General features: G+C 32.4%; 1 long non-coding RNA gene across 1 annotated transcript in view; it reads right to left on the bottom strand.

The window, feature by feature from the left end:
- Positions 1 to 12,206, bottom strand: part of LOC127717510 (uncharacterized) — a 77,231-nt gene extending 65,025 nt beyond the window's left edge. Inside the window, exons 1-3 of the long non-coding RNA XR_007989208.1 lie at positions 12,114 to 12,206; positions 9,357 to 9,461; positions 3,348 to 3,446 (exon numbers count right to left, since the gene is read on the bottom strand). This is a non-coding gene — a long non-coding RNA (uncharacterized LOC127717510). The remainder of the gene's footprint in view (positions 1 to 3,347; positions 3,447 to 9,356; positions 9,462 to 12,113) is intronic.
- Between the last annotated feature and the right edge of the window lie 8,821 nt (positions 12,207 to 21,027).

Raw genomic sequence — 21,027 nt, 5'->3', positions numbered from 1 at the left:
TATTAAAGTGAGTCAAAAAAAAAAAATATGATTTAATTAATCAATGATTTTTTTTTCTAAGGGGCGCCCAAATAAGTTCTGCTGGTAATACAAACGTACTGTTTTCGTCACTGATTGAAGATGAATATAATTAGAATAATGGACCCATTTGCCTAATTTATAAATGTGACCATTTAAAAAAAATTTCCCTTACATCTAGTAAAAGTGTTAAGTTTTCTTTACTGGTTGAATAATATATATCAATATTGGACAAGCATTTATATGATTTAATAAATTGAATTTAAAAAATTATGGAAATTGGAAAATATTTTGGATAAACGTTAGCATGGTTTATAGTACGACATCTGATCAACTGAAACCACAAAAGAGAATCTGATGTCAGTCTGTATAATTTAACAAGACAGGAGTCTTAAGAATACAACAAGTTCTGAATCGTTATGTGAATAAATAAAAGAAGATTTGATTTCCTTGTCTGAAACAATGCGAGTTTTCTTGTTTTTGAACATTTCAACTTTCACTGGCGCTAGTTATTTTGTCGGTATTGTACAGTACGTCCATCTATTTATAAATACTTTTGGTAAATTGTTTGAGAAAAATCCGGTGAATATATGAATGATCTCGAGTGATAATATTTTTACCTCACTCAATCATGAATGAATGCCGAAGTGCTATTTATCAAGGACATTTGAACTTCAAAAAGACCACACGTTACAATATACAGTACAAAGTCGAGTCAATATTGAACTATTCAAAAATAAAATACAGTAAAATAAATTAAATTTAGATAGATTTAAGAGTATTTTTGTTTTTCCATAGCTGCAAAAGATCATGCGTTAAATGTTCATCATAGCTTTGGTTTTTTTTCATATGTATAGAAATCAAAATGGTTAATACGGCAATATTTATAATTTTGCAAGAAAAAAAAATGTAGCCCCAAATAAAAGCTCAAAATAAGTGTGTGAAATAAGCCCTCGGGGGAAAAAATTAAGAAGTTTAATATGGGGATAAGTTTGACAAGTGTGTATATTCGGAGTTCCCCGCTAGGTTTACAGTATACCATGTATATTGACCGTTATTATGAAGTAATGCGATTCGTAAAACTACGGGTATTGAAGACAACCTTGTATGCATGAATGATTTCACACCTAACTAATTTTAAAAAATGAAAAAGTTTTTATTTAGATAATATTGAAAATGGTCAACTGGTAATACAGTTAAAGATACATTTGGTTACAAATATATTGGGTAACCTTTTTCGATTTATCTGTAACCAGTTTTAAATGCGAATAAAACCGTCCTGTGTGAAATTGCAGGTATCTAGTGCTGGTTCCGATTTTGTTCGATGAAATGAGAGGCGAGGGAGTATTAAATAATTATATAAATTTAGCACATTCACTAAATAAGCGGGGAATACCAAAATGTTCAGCGGCAAATATTTCAAATTATTATTTTTTTAAATCAATTTGTATCTAAATTTAATGTATTAAATGGGTGTGATAGTTGTGTCTCTTTGTCACAACCTTGTATTGCACACGGTGGATTGCACACGGTAAAATTGTTTTACAAATAATTTAACCTATCCCTGACTGTCAGAAATTTTGTATCTGTGGGTTTTAAGTCTTAATGACGATCAATGTTTGGAAGTTGCTACACTTATAAATTAGCTATGACTATGTAATGGTTGTAGCAATCATTTTTTTTTTACTGTTACAAACTTTTCAGCGTTTAAACAGTTTATTTATGACTGTTTCAACGTTTTTCGTATTAAATAACTGTTACAACTTTCAAATGGTTGCAGCAGTCTTATTATGACTGTGACAACCTTTTAGGCGTTTAATCAGTTTATTTATGACTGTTACAACGTTTTTCGAGTTGGGACAGTTGTAAATCAACTGTTACAACTTTGAAATAGTTGTATCAGTCCTTTAATGACTGTGACAGTTATTTCTAGCGTTGTTGCAGTCGATTTATGTTATAGACAAACACTTTTAAAGTTGGGACAGTTACAAAATAACTGCAGCAGTGAAATTTAATAACTGTTACAACTTTAACAAACATTATCAGTCTTAGAACGACTGTTACTGGTATGGACAGTTGTTTTTTCGTCCAGTAGTGATTTCTGCTGTTTTACTTTTGATGATATTATTTTTTATTGAGGCGAATTCTGTCAAGGTTTTACATTATGCCGTATTCATTTTGGAAGAACCACATCCTAAATGGACTAATGGACATTCAAATATCTTTTTGTTCGCGGGATTGTTATTCATCGGTTAAGTTGTAAGCCAAAAAAGTGTCCCATGAAATTGTGTCTTCTTGAACTATATTTCACCTTCATCTGTGAAATTTCGTTCATGGGACAGAATATCACATTTGTAAACTATGAAATAGTGTCTTCCTTAGTGAAAAATTGTCCCTAGTACTTGGACATAATTTCATAGATGTTTTATAACAATATGTCACAAGGGACAATTTGTCATAGTGTAGCTGTTTTTTTTTCTGTCCCTAAAGAAGGGACATAATTTAGCAATCATTGAAATGTTTTAATCAATTAGTTAAATCATAATTGAAATTTAAATCAAGACAACACAGATGTGAACAAATATGGAAAGTGGTGAATATAAACAGCTATATGACTTTTTGTTTGATGGTCAATACCCTCCAGAGTTTAATAATAATGAAAGAAGATCATTTAGAAGGAAGGCCAAGCAATTTAAAATTAAAAATAATGAAATGTTTTATATACATGTTGACAAAGAAACAATCCAAAGATGTTAAAACAATTCATTGATTCCTACTGTATATTTAAAAACAAATTTCGATTTAGTCTTATTATTTATTGTAAATTAAATTGTTTGGTATAAGACAAGACTTATATGCAATTTGGACATGATTTCACTATGAAAAAATATCCAACAAAAGTCAAAATAGAATATCTTTTCAAGGGACACTTTTACACAGAAGTGGAAATATTTTATTATAAAATTCTGTCCTGGACAAAATTTCACAGGTCATATCCGTGAAATTTTGTCCATGGGACATAATTTCATGGGGGACACTATTTAATCCTACAAAGTTGCCACAATATTTCTTTTCAAATTCTCTTGAAAAATATTTGATCTAGCCAATGTTTCAAAAAATATGGTTTTCTATATGTAATTGTACTATATAATTGATTATAGAAGCTATACTTAATAAATTTGATGTCTTTTTTTTTTACTTTAACTGTGTATTTGTTTTGCTGTGAAGTTTCCAAAGAATGTGTCTCAAGTAAGTGATTGCGTATAATCAGTTTAAAATTTTTATTCAGTTTTTTCTATGATATTTATTTTAGATAATCTTCCTCTTACCTTGGTCTGTATATTGACATCAACATTATTGTCAATTAGCAAACGGACAAAACCTGCATGCCCTCTCATTGTGGCTACGTGAAGTGCGGTTGAACCACCCTTGGTAGAAAATAATGGTTTAATCATTAAATAATTGTGTTGCATATAGAAAGAAAAATAAGGAAGCTGTTCACGTGAGGTTAATAACCATCGTTACGTTAATGTTTACGTTGTCTTTGGCAAAAATAATTTTTGTCTAAATTGCTGTTCATATCCATTATATTTCAACGGGTTTGTACTTCACAAATGGCACGGTCTGGAAGCATATATCCTAGGATATGACGCTGTTTAGCATCTTAATTACTTGTTACAGTTTTCTTTTACTTGTCTTTGTGAATTATTGTTTAGTCATTTTGGTAGTATCTTTTTGGCGTGACTCGGTACCTTTACATCCCGCCATAGTATGTTTGTGCTATATATAGAAATAAGAAGATGTGGAATTATTACCAATGTCACAGCTCTCTACTAGACACAATTAGACACAGGAAATAGAAATTGTAGGTCACCAAACGGCCTTCAACAATGAGCAAACCCAATACCTTAAATACGTCAATTAAAAGCCACGAAATGACAAATGTAGAGCGCTTCAAAAAAGAAACCTAACGATCTAATTTAAGTAAGAAAAAATTAACGATAAACAATTATAATACGAAGTAACAAACGACAACCACTGAGTTAAAGCTTGTGACTTCGAATAGGCCTATACGTGATGAAGCAGCTAGCGTCTTTGTGTTATTTTTGTTTTATTGTCTTTCATTTTTATGCCAATGGGCTTTGTCTATATGGCATTTTCTAATCTTTTTTGACATATTTGTTTGTTTTAATAGTGATTAAGGGTAAAATATTATGTTGACTGCTGTACACTGATTATGACATTTCAACTATTATGCCATGGCGTTGTCAGTTTGTTTTCGATCTATGAGTTTGACTGTCCCTCTGGTATCTTTCGTCCCTCTTTTATGTCAGTGTATTTTGTTCACACATTGTTGACAATATCAAGGAATTTTATTTGACTTGTCTTACAAGTGAGAGGTTTAGCTCGCTATAAACCGGGTTCAACCCAACATGTTTTACATGAGTAAACGTATTTAACAAGTCAGGAATATGGCAGGTGTTTTCTATACGTTTGATGTGTTTGCGCTTTTGATTTTAAAATACGAAAAGGGACTTTCTGTTTTGAATTATCTTTGTAGTTCAGCATTTTAGTTATTTTTGTTGTTTTACTTATTTGTTATAATATTTTCTTTGGGGTTTGGGGGGATTCTGTCAAGATTCTACATTTATGTCGTATTTATTTTGGTATAACCACATCTGTAATGAACGAATTGACATTCAAACATCTGTCTTTTTATCAGGATTGTTATTCATTTGATTAGATGCATTAACATTTCCTGTCAACTTCTCTAACAGATATGTGATATGGCCAATGTTTCATAAATAAGAGCAACAGTAGTATATCGCTGTTTGAAAGTCACAAATCGATAGAGAGAAAAGAAATCCGGGTTACAAACTAACACCGAGGGAAACACATAACTATAAGAGTAAAACAGAAACACTAAAGTGCAACAAAAAAATACGACAATGTAACACACACCGAAACGAACTATTAGATATTAACTGCCATTTTCCTGACTTAAAATATCGTTTTCAATATGTAATTGTACTCTATATACTGGTAACTAATTCTTGAAGCTATCTTTAAGCAGTTTGGTGTGAATTTTGCCCTTTTTACATGTCACTGTCTTAAAATAATCGTTTTATGCTGTGACGTTTTCAAAGTGTATGCGGGAGTGTTTGTGATAGTACTTTCAAGGATCTATTCTATTAATGTGGTGTGGTCATGATTTGAGCTCTGCAACATTGGTGATTAACTAGCATATTGCTGTACAACATTTTGTACAATGATCAATGAATCAAGATCTTGTGAAAGAACACGTGTCATGTTCTCTAATATTCTAGAGTTGTGTACGTGTATAATTATCGATACATTTGAACTATTGTGCATATGCATCATGCATATTATAGAACCAAAGACAATGTCAAGTATTTCTGGTGAAAAATAATAAAGGTGATGTTACACAAATCTGCCTTTTACATGCAAATAAAATTGAGATTAGAAATGGGTATGTGTTGCCAGGTTATAAAGTTTTGGAGCAATAGTGTTTCTGCTTGATTAATTTGATTGTCGTTTTAGAGATTAAGAAGATCGCCTCTTTATTGCTGATCCAAAAGGGACTTTGTGAGTATATCGTAACCATAAGCTGCACCCGTCAAAGGTTGATATAAACGAGATATAACATTATTTAATAATGTTTACGTTAATGTTGGAATATAGCAGGTGGTGTTGAATATGATCAATGTAAATGCATTCATATTTTGAACAAACTTCTCATTTAAGTACATGTTTTTAATAAGCTATTTTTATATGATTTCTATCGGGATAAACGTTGAATTTGTTTAACGAGAAAACATAAAAGAAATATAAATAAACATGCTTTGCTTTACATTTATTTTACCTTGTTTGATATGCTATATCATTCTATCTACTAAGATGATTTATCTTCTTCAGAAATATTATTAGATTCTTAATCGTATGTTTTCCAAATTGATGTTGTAAGTATTATTGTTATATTAAAAAAAATAGTAGGTCTTTAAACTTCGCACTACATATTACTTTATAAATGAACACGAGGCAATGCGTTGTGTACAAAAAGTCCTTTATTCTTTTATCGGTAATAATGTACTAGAGGCTCTGAAGAGCCTGTGTCACTCATCTTGGTCTATGTGCATATCAAATAAAGGACACTCTCCAACATTGTAAATGAGTATGGATTTCATGACAAAAACCTCTATTTTGTTGATTTGTCTTGCTGATCTTTTAGTCTGTTTGGTTTTTCTCTATCTTCCTTAGTTTTTGCTCAAAACACAAAAGAGGGTAAAACAAATCCTCATTGAAGGGCAATCACTCCTATGAAGAGTGACAGTCTTCTAACTATATCGGCAAAATTTTACTTGCCTTGCTGGTCATTTTTGTTATTTAAATTGTTTATTAATCTTTTATAATTTAAATCATATAAGGCATAACGGAAAAAATGTTTCTCTCTGAATATCATGGTTTTCATGATAATAGGCAAAAATGAAGGTTAAAAAAATCATAGACAAAACTTGCATTTTACCTCTATGTTCTATTTATAGCCATGTCGACCATATTGATTGGGATGCAGTGTCATCGAACACATTTTTTTAAACTAGATACCCAAATGAAGATTGTGGCCAAGTTTGGTAAAATGTTTCACAGTAGTTTCAGAGGAGAATATTTTGTAAAATATATGAAAAATTAACAAAAAAGTGAAACAAATGTACAAAAGAGAGCAATATCTCCTTAAGGGGTCATAATTGACTTATTTGTAGATCTTACTTTGCTTAACAATTTTGCTGTTTACAATTAATCTCTATCTATTATAATATTCAAGATAATAACCGAAAGCTGCAAAATTTTCTTACAACTACCTATTCAGGGGCAGCAATCAAACAAGGGGATGTTTGATGCGTATGAAAATTTTATGGCAGATAGATCTTGAACTGACGAAAAAATCTACTTATTTTGATAATTTGCTCTAATAAAACTCAGAATGGAAATAGGGAATATGTCAAAGAGACAACAACGCGACCAAAGAGCAGACAACAGCCGAAGGCCACCAATGGGTCTTCAACGCAGCGAGAAAATCCCGCACCCGGAGGTGGTCCTCAGCTGGCCCCTAAATAAAATTGTATACTAGTTCAGTGAAAATGGACGTCGCACTTTACGTAAATTCTTTTGTTTCAGAGATTTAAGCCAAAAACTGCAATTTACCCCCACGTTCGATTTTTATCCATCCTGGCCATCTTGGTTAATGGCCGAGGTCCTCAGATACATATTTTAAATAAGATACCATAAAGGTGATTAAGCCCAAGTTTGTGTTAATTTGGCCCAGTAGTTCCAGTGTAGAAGTTTTTTATTAAGATTACAAAAATCTTTGAAAAATTATGAAAAATTGACTTTCAAGGTCAATATATAACTCTTTATGTGGTCAATTGGCAATTTTGGTCATGCTGACTTATTCGTAGATCTTACTAAGTTGAACATTCTTGCTAATTACAGTGTATCTCTATCTATTATAATATGCAAGGTAATAACCAAAAACTGCAAATTTTCCTTAAAATAACCAATTTAAGGGCAGCAATCCAACAAAGGGTTGTCTAATACGTCTGAAAATTTATAAGCAGATAGATTTTGACCTGTTCAACATTATTCAACAGATTGCTCTTAATGCTTCAGTTTCAGAGATATAAGACAAAAACTGCATTTTACCCCGATGTACTTTTTTTAGCCATGGCGGTAATCTTGGCTGATGGGCGGGGTCATCGAATATATATATTTTTAAGTAGATATCATAAGGATGATTTTGGCCAAATTTGGTTTTATTTGGCCCAGTAGATTCTACTAGAAGATTTTTATAAAAGTTAATAGACGAGGGCTAGGTGAGCTAAAAATGAAAATCTAAATAAAGAAGAGAAAATAACAACCAAACTACTTTAACGCGTCGAATCACTCTTTACGTGACAGGTTTCATTACGTCATTTGAATTTTGCCACGGTGCAGTTAACATGCCGTTCTCTTTCCCATAGTAAATTGAAAATGAATAACTGTTGCATGCGTTCATTAATTATGATTTCAAAATGCATTAAACAATGCAAATTATAATGGTTACGTACCGGTAAGTCATTTTTTTTTATTCTCTACATAGCAAAGTATGATACGACCTGAATCAGCAGAATTCAAGCAAAACTTTAACCTTCTTCCTTATTGTCAGATGTATGATTGGCTTAAAAATCACATTTATCTTGTCGTAATGTGCTGGTCGTTCATCTTTAAGACGGCCACATTTATTTTAGAAAGCACTGTATAAGAAGACACTTATTTTTGTTAAGGTGTAAGCAGCGCGTCTGTATATTTACATTTGAAAGCTTATTTCTTGTCGACCTCACATTTCAATCGATGTTACTCAATGTTGGTCTATTTAGATTCACTCTTCGTGTTCTGTTCAAGTAAGATCATATATTCTTCAACCTGGACATGCCGGATCTTTGTCTCACAAACCTTGTGGAACGTGTTTTTTTTTTATTTTTATTTTTTTTAGCTTCTCTCGTGCGATTACGGTACGTTTTTGGTCACCTTTTCTTTTTTTTTGTGCATAAATTATAATACCTAAAGAGGTTGAACAAATACGTCTTAAAAAACAGAAAAGGAAGACACATTAGAACAGTACAACACTATTTTACATTCAAACTTATACACTCAGATTGGGATAGTAAGGTAAGCTTTCACTAATACTGTTGATAACGCACATTTTTTAGATTTGTTAGTTTTTTTGTCGTTCATATTCTGTTCAATTTCTCATACAATTTTGACAAAATTATTCCTAAAAACTTTGCAAAAAAATGACGAGTATTATTCAGCTAACAACTTGTGCGTTTCTGCCAAAAAATATCACGTGATATTTTTGTGAATGAAAACGGAAGTAGATACTTACGCGGTGCACTCGCGCATGTCAATTGCGAACTGACCCAATATTTTTTGTTACGACCAGTCCACTGCAAATGACATAATAAGTGAGTACACATCGAAGGAAAAAGTACAAATTACCGATAAAATATGTTATTTTGCATATCGTTATAAAGTTAATGTAGTTTCCTGAATTATTTTTTTTAACCAAAAGCTCCGATGCAGAAACATGTTAACACTGTACAAATGAGTTATAACTGCCAATTGCACTCTGGACTTTAAAATTATGTTAGATACACAAAGGACAATAGTGACCTTTTGTCTTACTACAATGACGGCATCGTCTGGATTGCTTTTGCTGCATTATAGATATGGTATGAAATAATGTAAAATGTAAATGAATACTATATATTTCATCCACAAACCTTGTCTTGTAAATTAAGATCAGTACCACTGACAATTAGTAACTTGGCAATGTCGGCTTTTTCGTCCAATTTTTTAGCAATAATGTGAAGTGCAGTTTGGCCAATCTGGATAGAAGAAAAACATATTAAATTGGAAAATTAAGATAACAACTTGTTTCATTTTAAAAGTAAAACAACGAATGGTTGTACTAAGCGTGTATTTTAACCCTGTAGCCAATACCATACACTGCCATATTTCAGTTTAAAAATGATCATTGATACACATATTATATACCTATGTTAATATAAAAAAATGGAATCGTTCAGTACTTTTGACTTTATATTACACAATACATCATACATACAATGACAACGACGATATACAATACCTTAGAATTATTTTAATTATTTTCAAAATATTTTCGATTAATCTTTTGCCTTCAGAAATCAGTTCTTGAATTAAAATTCTGATTTTTAGATATTTTATGCCATTAAACGAGTTCTATAGACAAGACAGTCTGACTTTCTTGATTTTAACACTCGTGCAGTATTCATTTCCGACCTGAAATGTATACACTTCTATACATTTTACCATCAGTCTGTCTTTTAAAGAGCTTGACATCCAACTCTATTATAGATATTTGGCCGAGTCATATTTCCTGCACTGTTTTATGGCAAAGATCTTCCTATATCCTGTTTTTTTTTAAACATTTGTCAAGCAGGTGTTTTGGGGTTTTTTTTTTTTTTTGCAGTGAGATTGGTTGTCGTAGGGTGATAGTTTTTGTTATGCATTTGTCTCTGTGTTATCTTTAGTTTGCTGATATTATTCAGCATCGTATTTGTCCTATTATAATAAAAATAAAGTAAATGACTGCCGTAGATTTGTTTTCAATTAAAGATGGATTGGTCATTTGTACTCGTATTTTATCACTCGCTGAAGCTTGGAATAAAGTAATCGAACAAAAATGCCAAATCCATGGCGGAATGAAAATCAGTCTACGAGACTAATATTTATTACTTATATCATTGGATACTCACTTCTTTCTGATAATTAAATTGAAGGATATTTCTCTGAGTCTTAAATTGGTATGTTGGGAGTAAAACAAATATGATATTTATGCTCATAGAAGATGGATTATTTGTGTTTTTCGTTTTTATAAATGTTGGACACAGACGCTTCTAAGGACAATGAAGCTAGAATACATTTCCAGGTATGTCACACTATTTTTGATTATTTTATCTAATAGAACACAGTGTTGCATGCATAACCTAACATATTGTTTTTCTTTTCTTTTTGCTCATTTCAACGAGCAAATATGTTATACATCTTTGAAAGGATTCTTGTAAAGCAACCAAAGCAAACTTTAAGTACTTTTTTTATTCGATTCCATCCATGCTCTCATCTGATGAGGAAAGACATTCTTTTTTTAAATCCGCAGGATCAACAATATTTCTGGGTCTTGTTGTGAATGTATGTCTTTAACTCAAATGAAAACTATTTTCAAATATCATTCAAAATTTTAAAATAACTCCGTCTTTTGGCACTGCCGATTCGACTGTCATATTTGCCACTGTCGTCATAGCCGGGATATTTGGCAAAAGACATTTTACAAGAACAGCTAATAAATTTATTGAAGTAACCCGTAAATTGAGGTTAACTGCGCAAAATATGTTTTTTAGAAACTTAATTCAAATCTTAGCCAAACACCCTTAATGTCTATTCGTAAGTACTTTACTGTAAAAAAAAGAAATGCATAGCTCAGATGAATTTTTCAAAAAGCAAAATGATATTGTACAAGGTAAAATTAAACAGCCAATTGCATCTTCTAATTTTTCCAAGGAAGTTTTAAACTTTAAATGTCCGTTCTTTAAGATTTAGCTCTTTGTAACATGACATTTGCGATTCGATAACAGTGCATCTGACTTTTCTCGCGCCCAATTTTGCTAACATTTTTCACAAGAATTTGGTGGTCAACTCAAATGCTACACTTTTTCGCATATAAGGACCAAGTGTAAAAATTTAATTCATCACAACGTTAAACGTTGTTATCCCAAGGTTGGACTCTGCCAATCGAAATTTCGTCATCGGTCGTCTCCAGGCCGGAGTATCCCAAAAATAAGTAGGACGAACTTAAAACTGAACCATAGCACAATTTCACGACTTTGGAACAGATATCAGCAGACTGGCTGTAATAAGGACAGCCAGTGGACTTTCACTTGCTAATCATAACAAAGCAACATTTTTTTTAGATATTCAAATCATGTTTATTTATTAAAAACTTAAAAACTGAAAATACTACAACCAAGATCATGAAGATGTTAACAATGAAAAATAAAGAGAAAAAAAACATCAAGACCTTCCAAAACAAAAAGTACAAATACACCAAAAATGCAAATAAAATTTGAATACCAATTCCCAAATATGGAGATAACTGTATTAAGGATTCAAACGGAATATATGATCTAGATATTTTAGTTAACACATATCAGTGATGCCAGTATGACAGGTATACATCATTTTAACAATATCAAACGAAAACCGATTTTAACTCCAAAAGGTAATTCATATCAAAATCTGTTTGCACAATTGTTTTTTATGTCATAATTTGAATTGTTCACGAATATGATTTATAGGAGTGAGGTATAAGAATGAAATAATGTAGCCATTAACAATTTTATATTACAAGCAGGAGGTTTAAAGTAATCAATAAAATATAGATAAAAAAACTAAAAAAAAGTATTTAATGTTCATGATGTTTTACTATTCTTATAACTCACCCATTTTCGATAGTTTACATTAGCATCTCCTTTTAAACACCTTTCTCCTCGTCTCCATACAAAGCAGCATTAAGTAAATCCTGTACCGCAAGATACACATTAGTCATCAATAGTGTAATGAGAGTAAAGATCACATTATTTAATGCTTACCATGTGTTTGATATTGACATTCTGTCTGCGTTAAACATAATATTCAATTATTAATAAACCTATACAATATAATTATTATGGGTGGTATAGAACGTAGGTACCAGATGAAAATAAAACGACGGATACGATTAGTAAAGAAGGAACTGTTCACATTACAAGACCCCATGTTTTTTTTTTAGATTTGTGTGCTAAACTCCTTTGATATAGTGCTCTAAAAATATTTTGGAATGCTTGTCCTCAACAAATAGCTAACGTCAAACCATTGTAAGCGATGCTTACTATAACCATATGCTGTTTTGTTTGCTGGCTTCCTTATTTTTCATTTTAATGGCACTCCACGTTGAAAATTCCCACAGAAAAAGTAGACACATAATTTCAAATAAAGTGTGTACATACGTACACTATATCTATATGTAAGTGTATCTATGATATACATGTACGCCTATCCGACAAAAGCACAACGATAAAACCATACCGGCAATGATGAAAAACACAGATTGCATGAAATAAAAATATCATCAAATATACAAGACCTCAATTTGATACCTTGCGTTTTTTCCACAAATTTGAAGAATTGATATTGTGCTGATATTTAGACGAGTTATATATACAGAATGTGTTTTCAGTCTTGTATAACTGATGATCCGATATATAACATCTGTCATAGAGTTGTCACTGGTTCAGACGTACTCATTATATATATAAAATGACTGAATAATAGCCAACGATAAATCTTACTGGGCGATGGATCATATAATTATGATACAGTACACTAAAAAAAAATAATATTTAACAAGTCTAAAAGGGGACAACTTCACCAAAAATAATAAAATCATGAACAAATGTTAGATATTTCCGATAACTAATATCCTTCATAATGAATCTTATCTTGACATGTTAATAATGAAATAATAATCTTGATCGTTATACAAATTACCAATACTCAATACGCTTGTCATTTTTTCATATTGATGTTTGGGAGGAGGAATAAATTCCTTAAAACTGCAAGAGTCCAGTACGAAAGCCTGAATTATAGGAAACAATTGATGGTAGGAAAATGAGTGATGGTAGGGAAAATGAGTGACTCAATCTATGTTTTTTCATGTATGCCTTCTGGGGAAACTGTCTTCATCTTTCCTATCCTAAACCGTTCGTGAGCAAGTCTGTCGGCCCTTGACCAACCCTCGTAGTGGTCTATGATAGTGATGGTTAGGTTTTGAAGATCAGCTTGGGCTTGCCCAGGTGAACTCAAATGACGACTTACGGGGAGGTTAGGCTTGCATGTGTATTAACTTGGATGACCATGCATGCGTTTGTTGAATGGATTGTCTTTCTCGCCTACATACTGCAGTCCGGGATGCGGTTCGATAAAATTGCTTCCCTTGTTTATTTCGCTTTCCGGTCAAATCATGTCATTTCGCTGCCTCCAATGGTAGACGCGACAATGATGGGTGTCGTCAGGACAGGTACGATTAAAGGAATCAGTTAGGAACTAGACGATCCCCATTGGTATAGGTGGGTTGTATAATAGTTGTTGCTTTAGGATAAATGCATGTCGTAGAATAATTCATAATCAGGAATAGTTGGAAGGGAACGAAACGTGTTGCTACGATGACCCGGAAACCGAAGGTAGAAAATTTTTAAAAAAATCTAGAGACGATCGTTCTGAGTGTGCCACCTACACATTCAAACATGTACACAACCACAGTATCCCCTATCTATCTAATGTGTTTTCATAGTTATGTGATATAGGGCAAAAAAAGGATCAGTTTTTTGTGCCTTGTTGTTAAGCATTTTCAGGGCAGATAATGTTATTTTTACGGGTGTGTTTGATTAGGTTGTTACACTGTAACATTATATAATACACAATCATAAAGTTGCTAAAAAGCGCTTATCACACAAATGAACTCAATGATAATTATTCTATTTACCGGGTTATTGGTTCTTTATCCTAACTAAATGTTTTTGTGGTGTATATTAGAAAAAGGGGGGTGCTTTAAAAAACACCGGAATACCTTAATAATCCTACAAAACCTGCAATTGTGTACAGAATAAGAGAGATAGCTCGTATACTAAACCTATTTTTTCTCGCATATTCGCTAGATATGTTGAAAATATAGCCAAATGTTAAGTATGTAATCCATCCCCCCTTTTTCAATTCATTATTTAAACAGACATCTCTAAATAATATGCAATAACCTAACATTGATCATTTAGCTAACAATGAATCCAGTACATTTTTCCAACAAGTAAAGACCAATGAAATCATTTGATATGATTTGAAAACTTGGGCAATTAAGTAAGATTTTGTGGTTTCATATAGACATTAATGATAATTCAACATTTTCGATTTATATTTATCTTTAATTCATTTATACTGTATCATGACATGTATATATCTCGCGATGCATCTGATGTATAAATCCAGTGGCAGACCCGGGGTATAGTCCTGTGTTCAGATCCGTATGTATGGAGAACATGTGGTTGGAACCCCGATTTAATTGCTTGTTTAATTTTTTTTTTTTGCAGTAATGCTGGAAAAAGAAGATAGACAGTAATTTTATCAAGAAGTTATGGAGATGGTTTCCGAACAGATTACTTAACATCACGGTTTATAAGAGACTCGTGAGCCTCGTCTAGTGCAAGCTGCTGACATGCCCTACCTGTTACGCTGGCTGAAAAGCCCCCATTTTGAAAGCACGTTAAAATATTGTGTGGAAGTTCTGCTATATCTGACAGTCAGATGTCTTGGAATTATTCAATTTCTAAAGTACATATTCCGATCAAAGGCATGGAATAGAGGGAAGATGCTTTTAAGTGGTGCTAATCTGAGATTCCAATTTGAACTATGGAAAGCAATATATAAAGATATGTAGGAGAAACAATATCTATGAATAAAATTATCCCACAATAGGAACTGTCTTTTTTTCTCTTCATGCAGAATTTGTCAAACGTATCCATAACAGAACAGTCTCCTTCATACATTTGTAATACTGATAGTATTTTCAGATGCATGCACAGTTCTTTTTCTTCTGCTTCACATATTTATTAATTTCTAACACAAGCTCTAATGTTTTGTGATTTAATTGCTGAGATGATATAGCAGTGCCATTGTTTTCCCCTCTCTCTTTGTTCTAAAAACTTGATCATCTGAACTCTGTTTTTTTTTTAAATTGGAGCCCTGTTCACGAACTTTGTGCTTAATGTTTGCTATATTTTTAAGACCAGCATCAAAATAAATTTTAAATAAAACAGGTTTTACATTCTTCAAAATATGACAGTCCATCGGAAATGTTAACACACAAGAAAGCTCTTCAGCATATTCATTTTTCAACTTACAAAATATATAAATGTTTTATTTGTCAATGTCAAGCAAATTGTCGATATTTTCCAAAACATGATAATAGTTCCCTTTGTCTTGTTAACAATAAAGGACTTACTCTTGTATAAATGAAACAGTATGATTAATTCCTAAATTCGATGGAAAAAAATATTTTTGTCAAGCAAATGACAAAAAAAAAGTTATTATGATATTCCCCATACCTTATAGTGTTAAATTTAAAAAAAGATTTGATTGATAAGAGTCGGAAAGTAAAAAAAATGGTCGATCTCAGACAAGAAAACTATTACCCCCCCCCCCCCTTTTTTTGAAGTTAAATGGTTGCTTCCTAATTGAGGGATTGTTTCCTGACGAGCTTTCATATAGTATTGTTGCATGTTTTACAGATGTAGCTTTCTTTGGATAGTGGAAGGTATTCCTGCTCTTGATTGGCAAGAAATAATTAAGTATAACGTCAAAGTCGGGAATTTGACGAAGATCACGTTGGCGGGCGATTTTCTTCAGAGCAATGTTGCATACTATATGTTATTGACACGAAATGTCTCGTGTCCCGCGATCGTTTACAACGCAAGTCGCAAAGAAAAACTTTGATTGGATTAGCCTTGGCGACTCAATAATATGTTCCTCCATAACTTCAAAAAACTAGGACATTTATATTTCAAGGTTATGTTGTCCGATGTTTACACATATCTGACAAGTGTTTGGGTTTTTGTTTGTCTCTTACATGGTGGCTTTCCGGAAAATAAATTCGCCATTTTTATATTGCATGCATTGCAGATACAATCACCCGACCGTTAGTTAAACATTTTGTTCAACCACTGAAGATAATCTGAGGGTTTGCATGTGTTATGGTACCACCGTCCAAAATTGGTTGAGAAACATTTTGCGCACTGTAGGCATTTTTTGTGTTTAGATTTGAAGTTCATCCATACTTTGGGTCAATACGTAAAAGATTTTCGTTGATGACTTCGTGAACCAAACATGCAATTTTCAAATTTGATTTTTAAATTATCATTAAATAACCATAGCAAAACGACACTAATTATGGGGCACTGGTATGATCTAGTATCGACATTGTTAGGTCTTAATAGGACCCAAAAAGTTCAAACAAATATGAAAAACACACTAGAGTAATATATACGTATGTGTAGTATGTGAAATATGAAGACACTCGTGTACTAGTTGTAAAAGTAAGCATGTATGAGAAAAACTGAAATTATAGTGAGCCACCGAATAAGGTAAAAACTAATATTAGTGAGTCCTTATGTAAAGAACTTTAATATTCTTGAATCTGTTTCTGAGTTGTGAAGAACTAACACACAACTAACATTAGGACAGTTATTTAAGTAAAGAACTATAATACAAGCGAGTCCGTATGCAAAGATCTATAATAAAATTGAGTCTAATGTAAAACTGTTAACTTAGTCAAGATCTCGTATGCACGACTCTTAATGTCTCACAGCTTTTCGACTGCGGCTAAACTATTAAAAAAGAAAAAGATATAAATAATAAATCTTATGAATAATATTCGCGATCAAAGAAAGAAATATCACATCATGTCGGAGGACAATTGTAAGATGCTATAAGATTGAGAAAAAATATAACGAAAATAAAACACAAAAGAAATTACTGAAACAACTGCAATCCGAATTTAAGACGCAAACACACCACAATAAAACACAAGATCACACCATGTCGGCGTGCAACTGTCGACTTTTAAAACGTTGTACGATCGAAACATTTGACAAAAAAAAACAACTGTAATCCACAAATAAGACAGAAAGAGTCACAAGAAATAACAAGATCACGCCAATGTTGATGGGCAACTGTCGACTTGACAATATTGTATGATCGAACACAAACATAACCAAAAATGACACCAAAGAAATAAGACGCAAAGCCAAACTAAATTACAAGAAATTACAAGATCAAAGTTAGATGTATCAAACAAATTCCGAAAGTACAATTGGTTAATACTAACAATAGGAACACAACGATATAGATCTATGCTACCCATAGTCCTTATATTATAAGACTTCGAAGGTTCATATACATTCAACGTTTTTTATCGGATTTTTTTTTTTACTATCAATGTTGAATTCGAGGTTCAACATTGATAGTAAACAAAAATCCGATAAAAACCGTTGAATGTAATTGATATGAACCTTCGAAGTCTTATATTATAGGACTATGCTACAAAAAGAATTCAACTTGACAATGGTCAACCAATCCGGGTTAACGCATAACTAAGGTGAAACTCAATGTGTAACAAAACTTTTTAAATGATACAGAAAATATGACTGTCAGAGTAATTGTACTTGTTTAAGTAAAAGCACATATCAAACATGCAAATAACTTTTTTAAATAATAGTTTTAATCACTAAAAAGTCAATATATAGGACGGGGTGTGTTCGATGCGTTAATCAATGAGGAAACCCCGCCAGATAACATCCATTTTTGATATTGCGTACAAATGTCAAATTTTGGTGTGCCTCTTTAGGAATGGTCTTAACCGATTGATAATTCATTTCTCAATATTCGTATTTGAATTTTTCTATGTCGGGCAAAAAAAGGAGCAGTTTATAAAGAGACCCCCTAATTGACGTAACAGCTGGACTTCTGGTCGTTTTAAAAACGATTGTTAGCAAGTTGCATCTGAATTAAACACATTTATTCTAAAACCAGTTGTTGGCATGACACGGGTTATGTTATTCTCATATATTTTATGACGGTATAATACTAAACCCCTAACAGGAGGGATTGTGCCTGATATTCATATGATGAAGACATAATCTTTCAATCAGTTTAATTGAGGTCTGGAGCTGGCATGTCAGTAACTTCTAGTAGTCTGCTGTTATTTATGTATTATTGTAATTTTGTTTATTTTCTTTTATTTCCTATTCTGACATCGGACTCGGAATTCTCTTATACTGAGTTTTACTGTGCGTACTGTTGTGCGTTTGTTTTTTCTACATTGGCTAGAGGTATAGGGGGAGGGTTGAGATCTCAAAAAAACATGTTTAACACCGCCGCATTTTTGCGACTGTCCCAAGTCAGGAGCCTCTGGCCTTTGTTAGTCTTGTATCATTTTTAATTTTAGTTTCCTGTGTATAATTTGGAGTTTAGTATGACGTCCATTATCACTGAACTAGTATACATATTTGTTTAGGGGCCAGCTGAAGGACGCCTCCGGGTGCGGGAGTTTCTCGCTGCATTGAAGGCCCATTGGTGGCCTTCGGCTGTTGTCTGCTCTATGGTCGGGTTGTTGTCTCTTTGACACATTCCCCATTTCCATTCTTAATTTTATGTATTGTTAACAGTTATACAATAGGTTCATGGATTCCATTTTACAAAGGTAATAGGTGGTGTCTTGAATGTGACAAGGAAGATTTTTTTCATAAGGTCTTAACTGAAAGTCTTTGAGTTCTAAGACTTTCTCAGTCGGGTTGCCGTTTGCGGATACAATGGGTCTACCAGGGTTGTTAACCTTGTGTATTTTTGGAAGAAGATACAATCGACCAGACTTTGCGTTTTCTGGTTTTAAATATCCGATTGTATCCTCATCTATGTGACCGTCATTGTGCATGGTTTGTAACACAGTAATAATTTATGAACTAAACTTGGGAGTAGAATCATGGTCAAGCTTCTTATAATATCTCTCATCAGAGAGCTGATCGACGCTCTGCTTCTCTTGTCTGCTGGTTTAATCACAATATCATCTCGGTTTCTCAGCGATTGTATGGCTTTTTCTCGTAAGAAGAGGTGTTTTAAAACGACGAATTCTTGTTGTTAGCTTGATGGACAACATCCGATTTGATTTTGTCGATAATTTCTTCCAGTGTAGCAGATTTGCTTGGTTTTGGAATCCTTGAACTCTTTTTTTCTGATTTCTTCATCCGAGTCAGACGTGTCTGAGTCTTCCTCATTATCCTCCTCATTATCCTTGTCACCAAAGTATTCTTTAATTCTGATGGTTCTTGCAAAGTTATTCCGGTCATCGTCCAGTTTCATACTATCTATTATGTTACTGGGCGTAGGGCAAAAATTCAAACCCTTAAATAATACTTTAATTTCATCCTCAGTTAAAGAGACTGTTGACAAATTGACAACTGTGTTGACCGGAATTTGACTTTTTCTTCGAAATCTACGGTTGCGAGGCTTTTTAATTGAATTTGAAGGTCTGTTTACAGGGTGGACAATTTGCACATCATCACGTTTAAATTTGTGTATCTGCTTGACGTGAAGCTTATGTGATTAAATACGTTTGATATCACTCATGCGTACTTGAATTTCGTCAAGTTCAGTATCAGAAAATATATATATAATTCGTCTAAATAACAGCCCAACAGATATATATATATATATATATATATATATATATATTACTGATCAGTGATAATCGAATCAAATCAGATATAAGACCATAAAATACAAAGTTAAAGTTGAATTCAAATACCGAAAGGCTGCAAAAGTATACTGTATATTAAAAATCTGTCGCAAAACTAGAATTGATTATGAAAAATGAGTGGTTTCATAACTTTACCATATGAAGTTTAATTACATTATATCTCAAAACAAAAATTTCAGAGTTAATGATCAAATGAAACTGAGAAAAACTGAAAAAAAATCAGCGCGAATTAAAGGAATTGTATGAATTACCAGTTAAAAGCTCCTCCTAAGATTTTTAACAAGGCTATAAGGACTATAAAAAAGAAACAAAAGTCAAACTTTCGAATTGTTATATGCCTTTTTCTTGCCGTTTAATGAAAACCTGCAACGTGGCAAATATCTACGACCGACCAAAAAGTACAATTAAGGTATTAGCTTTGCAAAAATTAAAATCACAAAAATACTCCGAGGAATATTCAAAAAGGAAAGTCTCTAATCAAATGGCAAAATCAAACGTTCAAACACATCAAACGAATAGATAACAACTGTCATATTCCTGATTTGATAGAGGCATTTTCTTATGCAAATAAATCGTTTTAGTATGCAGCTAGTATGCTTGTCCATTAAAGTCGTAAAATCAGTACCTTCTCTTACACTGTTCGTGGCCCTCAAAAATACCGTACCAACTGTGGTTGTCGAAAGGTGAAAACGTAATTAAATATTAAGACAGACGATACAAGTATGTCTATTCCGATTATTGCATTAAATTGCGTGTAGTTAACAGCTTTGACCATTAGTTGATTTATTATTTTGACTTATCCTTGATGTCATCATTACAATAATTATAAAAAAAACACTTTGAAATGTATTACATATTAGTGATTTACACACAAATACATTTGTGTTTTACCTCGCCAAGCTGTGTACTTCTTTCATCTGTGCTCATTGTAGAAGTTCTGTAGATGAAGCTGATATCGATGTATATCGAAAATTTGCTCTTTTTCTTTCCTCTATTTCAGCCATATAATAAAAATA

This window comes from Mytilus californianus, unplaced genomic scaffold, assembly GCF_021869535.1.
Source record: "Mytilus californianus isolate M0D057914Y unplaced genomic scaffold, xbMytCali1.0.p SCAF_10, whole genome shotgun sequence".
Lineage (NCBI taxonomy): Eukaryota > Metazoa > Mollusca > Bivalvia > Mytilida > Mytilidae > Mytilus > Mytilus californianus.
The sequence above is the reverse complement of the archived record's forward strand: the minus strand, read 5'-3'. Positions and strand labels throughout refer to the sequence as shown.